Genomic DNA, 9,378 nt, shown 5'->3' with positions numbered 1-9,378 from the left:
CCGGCTTGGGGTTCTGTCTGTGCGGGGTCTGCACATTCTCCGGGTGTCTGTGTGGGTTTCCTCTGGGTGCTCCGGTTTCTTCCCACAGTCCGAAAGATGTGCTGTTTAGGTGCATTGGCCATGCTAAACTTGCCTTCAGTGTCCCTGAACAGGTGCCAGAGTGTGGCGACTAGGGGAATTTCACAGACTCAATGGGCCGAATGGCCTCTTGTGCACTGTAGGAATTCCCCGATTCTATGATTGGTGCCTCTACCCTGAGACGGTTCCCGTTTGGACTCACCTCCCCAGCAGGCGAAACTGCCCCTCGGTAACTACCCTGTCAAACCCCTTCAGAATCTTATGGGGGGAATTATCCCCTCCCGCCTGCCACAGGAATCGTAGCGGGCGGGGTGGCAGATCTTGCAAAGATCCGTTGTCCTTGAGTGGGATTTTCCAGCTGCACTCGTCCCAAAACCGGAAAATCCCCCCCTACATGTTTCAATGAGATCACCCCTGATTCTTTTAAGCCCCAGAGAATGTAAATTCAATTTACTCACAATGAGTGTGCGATGACTTCAGCCAGGCTAATGAGGTTGGCTTGCTGGAGTATGAACTAAAAGAAGCACGTTCTCTCGCGAGCGCGCTGTGAGAATGACGAAGGGGACATCGTCATTTGGTAAGAGGCGGAACAAGACCCACACTCTTTGCCGGCGATGTGGGGCTAAAGTATTTCACCTGCAGAAATCAACCTGTGGTAAATGTGCCTACCCTGCCAAGAGAAAGAGGAAGTATAACTGGAGTGCTAAGGCCAAAAGGAGAAACACAACTGGTACAGGCCGCCTGAGGCACCTGAAGGTGGTGTACCATTGATTCAGGAACAGATTCCGCGAAGGGACCACCCCGAAGCCCTGGCGTTCCACAATGGCTTCCTCCAGCATTGCATAAAGCGCTAGTGTACCTACACAACAAATAAAGCTATGGTTTAGAAAAAAAAATAAAAGAAGTACCTGATAAGCCCTACACAAAAAGAGGCATCTGATGAGTCCTAATTGATGGCTCAATCAGGGAGCCTCATGCTCCCTATTTAAAGCAGGTGTGTCAGACTCCCAGCCTGCATTCAGCAGGGAGCTACCAGGAGAGCTAGCTACGTACAAATGTTATTGTGTAAATAAATAAGCTTGGTGACAAGACTTTTGCATCCATGGAGTTATTACAGAGTGATTAAGGAGAACATTGTTAATGTATTTAAGGGGAAATTAGGTTAACACATGGGGGTGAAAGGAACAGGATATTTTGATAGAGTAAAATGAGGAAGAGTAAGAGGAAGTTCATATGGAGGATAAATGGCAGCAGCTATTAAATCGATTGGCTTATTTCTCTGTGGTTCATTCGATTTAATATCTGTGTAAGTATTCAACATTGTCTATTTATACAACAGAATTTTGCTGAAAGCCATTTTCTTTGCTGTATAATCTTAAACTAATAAAATTTGGTAAATTATATTTACTGTTAGCTGACCTCACAATTATGGCATTGGAAGGTTCGATGATAAACTGATATTACAAACTCAATTCCAAAAGGCTCGATTCTCGATTTTGTTTAGCTATCAAAACATTTATACATAATGTGTACTGAATATTGCGCTCTGATGCTGAACTAAATTAACTTGTGCCTATGAGTGACTGGGGAGGATTCTCCGGTCTCCCAGCCACGTGTTCTTTGGCAGCGGGAGGCGGTGTGCTGTTCGTTGGTGGTGGGATTCTCCGCTCCCGCCGCTGTCAGTGGGATTTCCCACTGAAGCCACCCCACTCTGTCGAGAAAACCACGGGTGGGGATGCACAGCCAGTGAGGCCAGAGAGTTCCGCTGGCGTGAAAGGCCGGAGAATTCCGTTCAATATCTTCACGAGTATTATCTCCCTACGCGCTCACTCCACAACGATTTCTGCTGAGTCCTGCATGATTTTCACATTTAAAAGAATCTTCCAGCTGCCCAGTCAAAGCATTCCTCCTTCAGCTGAGGACGCATTTGAATCCATTACTTACAACCTGTGGGATCTGGCTGTGCGCAGTCGCGTTGCCATGTTTGCTTGTGTACCAATACAAATGCCACCTATCTTTTGAGCAAAAGTGTGAGGAACATTTAACAAATCTAATAGACGAAGAAATCAACATCTGCCGGGTTCAAAAGGAGGTGATGGCCTCGTGGTATTATCGCTAGACTATTAATCTAGAAACTCAGCGAATGTTCTGAGCGCCCGATTCGAATCCCGCCACGGCAGAATTATTGAATTTGAATTCAATAAAAAATATCTGGAATTAAGAATCCACTGATGACCATGAAACCATTGTCAATTGTTGGAAAAACCCGTCTGGTTCACTAATGTCCTTTAGGGAAGGAAATCTGCCGTCTTTACCAGGTCTGGCCTACATGTGACTCCAGAGCCATAGCAATGTGGTTGACTCTCACTGCCCTCTGAAATGGCCTAGCAAGCCTCTCAGTTGCATCAGAGTTTCAAGAAGGCAGCTCACCACCACCTTCTCAGGGCAACTGGGAAGGGAACTAAATGCTGACCCAGCCAGCAACGCTCACGTCCCATGAATGAATTAAAAAAATTACAAACCAGATCAGATGATCCCCACGCCATTGAAGTGGGCCCATTTGTTGCAAAGTCCTGTGGTGAGGGTGGGATGGTGAGGGAAGGCTGCAGGAGCAAGGGAGGGGCTGTAGTGCAAAACATAGGCTGCGATTCTCCCAAAAAAGTTCTAAGTGCTGAATTCACGGGAAAACTGGTGTAAATCACGATTGATTTTTCAGCGGGAGTTTACACTACAATCTCCCACACTCTGCAATGCAGTGGCCACAATCGTGAATATCATTAGATTTCAGGGGGGTGGGGCCTATCCCTGTTCAGGAGGCTAAAACCAGCAGTGGCCCCGAACTGTCAGCCTCCCATTTGCTGGCCAGCTCAATCGCTGGTGTACCTGGTGTTCCCACCGATTTCTAGCGTGGTTCTGACGGCACCAGATATCCGGCGCTGGGAGCTGCACGCGGCGGGAACGCATGGGCGAATCCCGTGAATCGGCCGACATGCGATTGTCCCGGCGCTTGATGGGAGAATCACCCCCATTGGGTGCGATTTTCCGGTCCTGCCGAATGTCAATGGCTGCCTCTCCAATTGTTCCGGTCCTGAAAATCCCAGCCATGATCTTTGAGCTATGTGCTGATGTCAGGGGAGTCTTTTCCATTGCCACCAAGTATCACCGTGGTACAGTTTCATCATTGTCCGTATCACGTTGAGAAGCTCACTCTGGCATAAATTCAATCACTTTGGAGGAAAAGTATTATTCTCAGAAATGTCAACAGACATAACTGATCTGTGTCACAGGCTGGAACAAATAGAGGTGACATTATTGACTTTATCTCTTAAAGAGGGCAACAACTAATAATTATCTCTATCCATGTGTAAATTTCATCTAAACTTGATAGAATTCAAGCTTGAATAGATAGGTACATTGGACAATTTATTTTTTTCAAGCTCATGCTTTGACATATTAATAAATGAATTATGCCCCTCTCTCAGAATTAAAAGAAAGGTTGGTCAAAAAAAACAGATCGACTGTATTTTTCTCCAACTTTGTTCATTCTGACACCCGCTTCCACAGTGAAAACAGACAATTAAATAGAAATTGTGCTCTGGACTGGGGCGCATCTCTGCTATCAACCTCATAATTGTCAGAACTGCTCGATATTGGCTCAAACAGCAACTCGAGTTCTTTGATCTCGATGATATGTAGGGAACTGGTCTATGATCGCTGCCCTTGAACAATATTGTTAAATTTACCCTCAACAGCATACAAGAGGCAGTCCATTTCTTTCACTGGGCTCCTTTCCGGATGAAGGTGCAAGCTCCACTGTTGGAAAAAAGATACAAAAGTTTGAGGTCACGTACCAACTGACTCAAGAACAGTTTCTTCCCTGCTGCCATCAGATTTCTGAATAGACCTACCTTGCATTAAGTTGATCTTTCTCTACACCATAGCTATGACTGTAACACGACATTCTGCACTGTCTCCTTCCCTTCTCTATGAATGGTATGTTTTGCCTCTATGGCACACAAGAAACAATACTTTTCATTGTATACTAATACATGGGGCGACACGGTAGCACAGTGGTTAACACAGCTGCCTCACAACCCCAGGAACCTGGGTTCCCACGGTCTGTGTGGAGTCTGCACACCCCGTGTCTGCGTGGATTTCCTCCGGGTGCTCCAGTTTCCTACCCATTCTGAAAGATGTGCTGGTTAGGTGCATTGACCCGAATAGGCGCCGGACTGTGGCGACTAGCGGAATTTCACAGTAACTTCATTGCAGTGTTAATGTAAGCCTTACTTGTGACTAATAAATAAACTTTAAAACTTTAAACTTTACATGTGACAATAATAAATCAAATCAAAAATCTGTGTGGGGTTTGCACGTGCTCCCCATGTCTGCGTGGGTTTCCTCCGAGAGCTCCGGTTTTCTCCCACAGATATACAGGTTAGGTTGAATGCTAAATTAACCCTCGTGTCAGGGGATTAACATAAATATATGGGGTTACAGGAATTGGGCTTGGGTGGTATTGTGGTTGGTGCAGGCTCAATGGGCTGAATAGCCTCCTTCTGCACTGTAAGGATTCTATGGATTCTATCTATCAAAGCTTGGTCTGGCTCCTGCCATGAACAGGAAAATAAGAAGCTACAAAGTGTTGTGAACATAGCCCAATCCATCACGCAAACCATCCTCCGATCCATTGACTCAATCTACACGTCCTGTTGCCTTGGAAAAGCAGCCAGCATAATCAAGGACCCCACGCATCCTGGACAAACTCGCTTCCACCTTCTTCCACCAGGATAAAGTACAAACGTTTAAAACACGTACCAACCGACTCAAAAACAGCTTGTTCCCTGCTGCCATCAGACTTTTGAATGGACCTACTATATATTAAGCTGATCTTTTCTTACACCCTAGCTATGACTGTAACACTATATTCTGCACCCTCTCCTTTCCTTCTCCACAATGTACTCTATGAACGGTATGTTTTATCTGTATCGTGCGCAAGAAACAATATTTTTCACTGAATCCTAATACATGTGACAATAATAAATCAAATCAAATCAAAAAACAGTGAACAGTAAAATTTCAAAGTGCATGCCTTATTCATACACCTCTGTGACAACAATATTAAAGTCAACTATTGGCTCTTCAATGTCAGCTTGGCTCAGCTGCTTGCACTCTCCGTTGAGTGAGAACAGATTTGAGAGCAAAATCTCGGCTGATATTTCAGTGCAGAGGGAGTGAAGAAATATCAAAGATGCTGCTTCAGGATGACCCATTAAATCAAAGGGCTGCCTGAGTAGTTAGGTCACAGTAAGAAGTCTCACAACACCAGGTTAAAGTCCAACAGGTTTATTTGGTAGCAAATACCATAAGCTTTCGGAGCACTGCTCCTTCATCAGATGGAGTGGAAATTTCCACTCCATCTGACGAAGGAGCAGTGCTCTGAAAGCTTATGGTATTTGCTACCAAATAAACCTGTTGGACTTTAACCTGGTGTTGTGAGACCTCTCACTGTGTTCACCCCAGTCCAACGCCGGCATCTCCACATCATGACTACCATCGACACCGCAAACTGCCGGCTCCAAGTGGAGAGGATCTCCAAGGACATTTCCACTCCATCTGACGAAGGAGCAGTGCTCCGAAAGCTTATGGTATTTGCTACCAAATAAACCTGTTGCACTTTAACCTGGTGTTGTGAGACTTCTTACTGTGTTCATCCCAGTCCAACGCCGGCATCTCCACATCATGAGTAGTTAGGTCACAGAATCACAAGAGTTGTTCATGAAGGAGGCTATTCGGCCCCTCATTTCTGCACTGACTCTCCAATTGAGAACTCACCTAACTTCATTTCCCCATAATCCTGCGCATTCTTCATTTTCAAAGAACAGTCCAATTCCCTTTTGAATGCTTGGAGTTGTACCTGCCTCCACCACACTCTCAGTCAGTGCATTCCAGACCTAAGCCACTAGCCGTGTGAAAAAGTTTATTCTCATATCATTTTTGTTTTGCTTACTTTATATCTGTGCCCTCTCATTCTTGATCCTTTCAAGAGTGGGAACAGTTTTGCCCAATCTACTAGACCATAAGACATAGGAGCAGAATTAGGCCACTCGGCCCATCGAGTCTGCTCCGCCATTCAATCAATGCTGATTTTTTTTCATCCCCATTCTCCTGCCTTTTCCCCATAACCCCTGATCCCCTTACCAATCAAGAACCTATCAATCTCTGTATTAAAGACACTCAACGACCTGGCCTCCACAGCCTTCTGTGGCAAAGAGATTCACCACTCTCTGACTGAAGAAATTCTTCCTCATCTCTGTTTTAAAGGATCGTCCTTTTAGCCTGAAGTTGTGCCCTCTGGTTCTAGTTTTTCCTCCAAGTGGAAACATCCTCTCCAAATCCGCTCTATCCAGGCCTCGCAATATGCTGTAAGTTTCAATAAGTTCCCCCCTCATCCTTCTAAACTCCAACGAGTACAGACCCAGAGTCCTCAACCGTTCCTCATACTCTGTCCAGACCCCTCATGATTTTGAAATACCTCCATCAGGTCTCCTCTCCATTCTCCCTTCTCCAAGGAAAACAGAAATAGCTTCTCCAATCTACCTTCATGGCTGAAAGTTCTCATCACTGGAAAGATTCTTGTGAATCTTTTCCGCACCCTCTCACATTCCTCCTAAAGTACGGTGCCCAGAACTGGACACAATACTCCAGCTGCGACTGAATTAGTGACTTCTATGAATTCAACATAACCTCCTTGCTCTTGTACTCTATGCACTTATTAATAAAGCCCAGGATTCTGTAACCAAAAGAGAAAATGCTGGAAAATCTCAGTAGGCCTGGCAGCATCTGTAGGAGAGAAAGGAGCTGACGTTTCAAGTCCAGATGACCCTTTGTTAAAGCTCCTTCCAGATGCTGCCAGACCTGCTGAGATTTCCCAGCATTTTCCCTTTTGGTTTCAGATTCCAGCATCCGCGGTAATTTGCTTTTACCCAGGATTCTTTGTGCTTTCTTAACCTGACTCTCAACCCTGCCTTTCCACCTGTAAGATTTTGATCACTCAAATGATTTTTTGAATCTATAATATCTATGGATTTTACTCTGCAACCACAGTTCAAAATTACATGGTTCAGTTTGAATTTCTGCTAGATGCAATGCTTTACAGGAAAGCTATTGACTGGAATTTTACCGCCCTGCCTGCTACGGGAATCAGAGTGGACGAGGGGCGGACCATGGAAAAGTCAGCTGACCTCGGGCGGGATTTTATGGTTTCGAGACGGGTGAGGGCATAAAACCCCGCCCAATGTTTCCGAAGAAACAGAATTGCTTTATTGTTCCGTGACTAAGTTTGTTGAGCTGAAGCATCTTTATGTTATTTGTTAATAGGTCCTCGGAGGCAGAAGTCCCTTCACCAAGATCCCTTTATTTGCAAGTCTGACAACAGCATAGAGAGGGCTTTCAGTCAGCAGTCTACGCAAGGAGCGCCAGAGGAACTGACACATCTGGTTGTGTACAAAGCAAGAGTCTCCCTGATTGGCCCATCAATTTGGCCCTTAATCAGGGAGCTCATATTCGAACAGGCCCACCTCAATTGCCTGATTAAAATCATTACATTATTTTAATTGTCCACAATAAAATCAGATGTTTTTTTTAAAAATCAGTTTGAAGGAATGGCGAAAAATTATCTGAATTTAAGCTGATCCCATGGTTGGGATTTTCCGCTGCATTGGGCGGGTTCGGCAGGGTGAGTATCGCATTACTCGGTGGTGTAAATGCCGGACACGATCACCTCCTGCCCCTATCAGCGGCAGTTCAATATCGGGAACATCGTTACACTACATTAGCATGTCATTATCGGGCCCATACTCGGAATCACACTCCACATCAAATAAAACATCCGCAGCAGCGTGCTGTCAGAACAGCTCGGTGTACGGCTGGTTTCAGAGGGCATGCGCCTGGCGAGCAGAACATCCAAGAAAAACTCGGAGGAGAGTGCACTCAAGCTGGTGCAGCATTCACGGAGCGGCTCCACATCTTTGGGATGGAGGTGCGGTGGGGGAGGTCATCACAGGCCAGTCTGAACAGCAGCGTGTTCGAGACTGCTTCTGCTGTGGGGCCACTGGCTTCTTTGAAGGGCTGAAGCGGGTGAGAGGGAACCTGGGGCGTGGGCTTCAGAGTGGTGGGTGAGATGGGGGGCTGGGGGCAATGGGGGGATGGAGTTGGTTGTTGGGAGGAGGGGCGGGGGTAGGAGTCAGCATGGACTGAAAGTTCCACGCAAGATGCTGAAGTGTTCCAAACAAATAAAGAAACTACAAAAGTTTGTGAATGTAGCCCAATCCATCGCGCAAACCAGCCTTCCATCCATTGACTCTGTCTACACTTCCCGCTGCCATGGCAAAGCAGCCAGCATAATTAAGGACCCCACGCACCCCAGACATTCTCTCTTCCACCTTCTTCCGCTGGGAAAAAGATACAAAAGTCTGAGGGCACGTACCAACCGACTCAAGAACAGCTTCTTCCCTGCTGCTGTCAGACTTTTGAATGGAGCTACCTCACATTAAGTTGATCTTTCTCTACACCCTAGCTATGACTGTAACACTACATTTTGCACTTTCTCATTTCCTTCTCTATGAACGGTATGCTTTGTCTGTATAGCACGCAAGAAACAATACTTTTCACTGTGCACTAATATATGTGACAATAATAAATCAAATCAAATCAAATCAAATAAATGGATTCCAGAGGCAATTCCAAGGCTATCTGATGGTGGTGAGTAATTGAGGGATGTGGCAAAAGGACATGGGTTTGAGAGCAATTTGAAAGCACCGTTTATTAGCATTATTGCCTTTCTGCCACGCCTAAAGGAAACCTTATATTCTTCAGACAATACAAAGCCACGAAATAACACCTAATAAAGGAAGTCTACTGGGGATACCTCGCCAGAGTTGAGAATTGATTAGGTTACTGGTCAGATGTTATTTCCATTATCTTTGACCATAAAAAAAGCTGCATTCTGGAAGAGAACACAAAACAGGTTCTGTGCGCCCCCACCCCCATGAGAAATGAGGTGCATCGTTGCAATTGCACTTTGCGGATCTGAGTGCCTCTGATCTCCAACCTACCACCGTCAGTTTGAAATATGTTCTTTCTGGAATAGCCACACTGTAGAAAGCCACCTTCAGTACAGGCTGCATGTGGCTGCTGAGTTAAGGCGCTGCTGCTAACAAATGAACCACCTTTCAAAATACAGTTTGAGATGCTTTCTTTAAGTCAGTACTGAATCAAAACCAACAGTTTGTTTTGTTG

At 45.5% G+C, this 9,378-nt stretch overlaps 1 pseudogene; it reads left to right on the top strand.

Annotated features, from left to right (window-relative positions):
- Positions 1-620: 620 nt before the first annotated feature.
- LOC144511041 (large ribosomal subunit protein eL37-like) lies at positions 621-924 on the top strand (annotated as a pseudogene).
- Positions 925-9,378: the final 8,454 nt, after the last annotated feature.

This window comes from Mustelus asterias, chromosome 24 (genome assembly GCF_964213995.1).
Source record: "Mustelus asterias chromosome 24, sMusAst1.hap1.1, whole genome shotgun sequence".
NCBI lineage: Eukaryota > Metazoa > Chordata > Chondrichthyes > Carcharhiniformes > Triakidae > Mustelus > Mustelus asterias.
The sequence above is the reverse complement of the archived record's forward strand: the minus strand, read 5'-3'. Positions and strand labels throughout refer to the sequence as shown.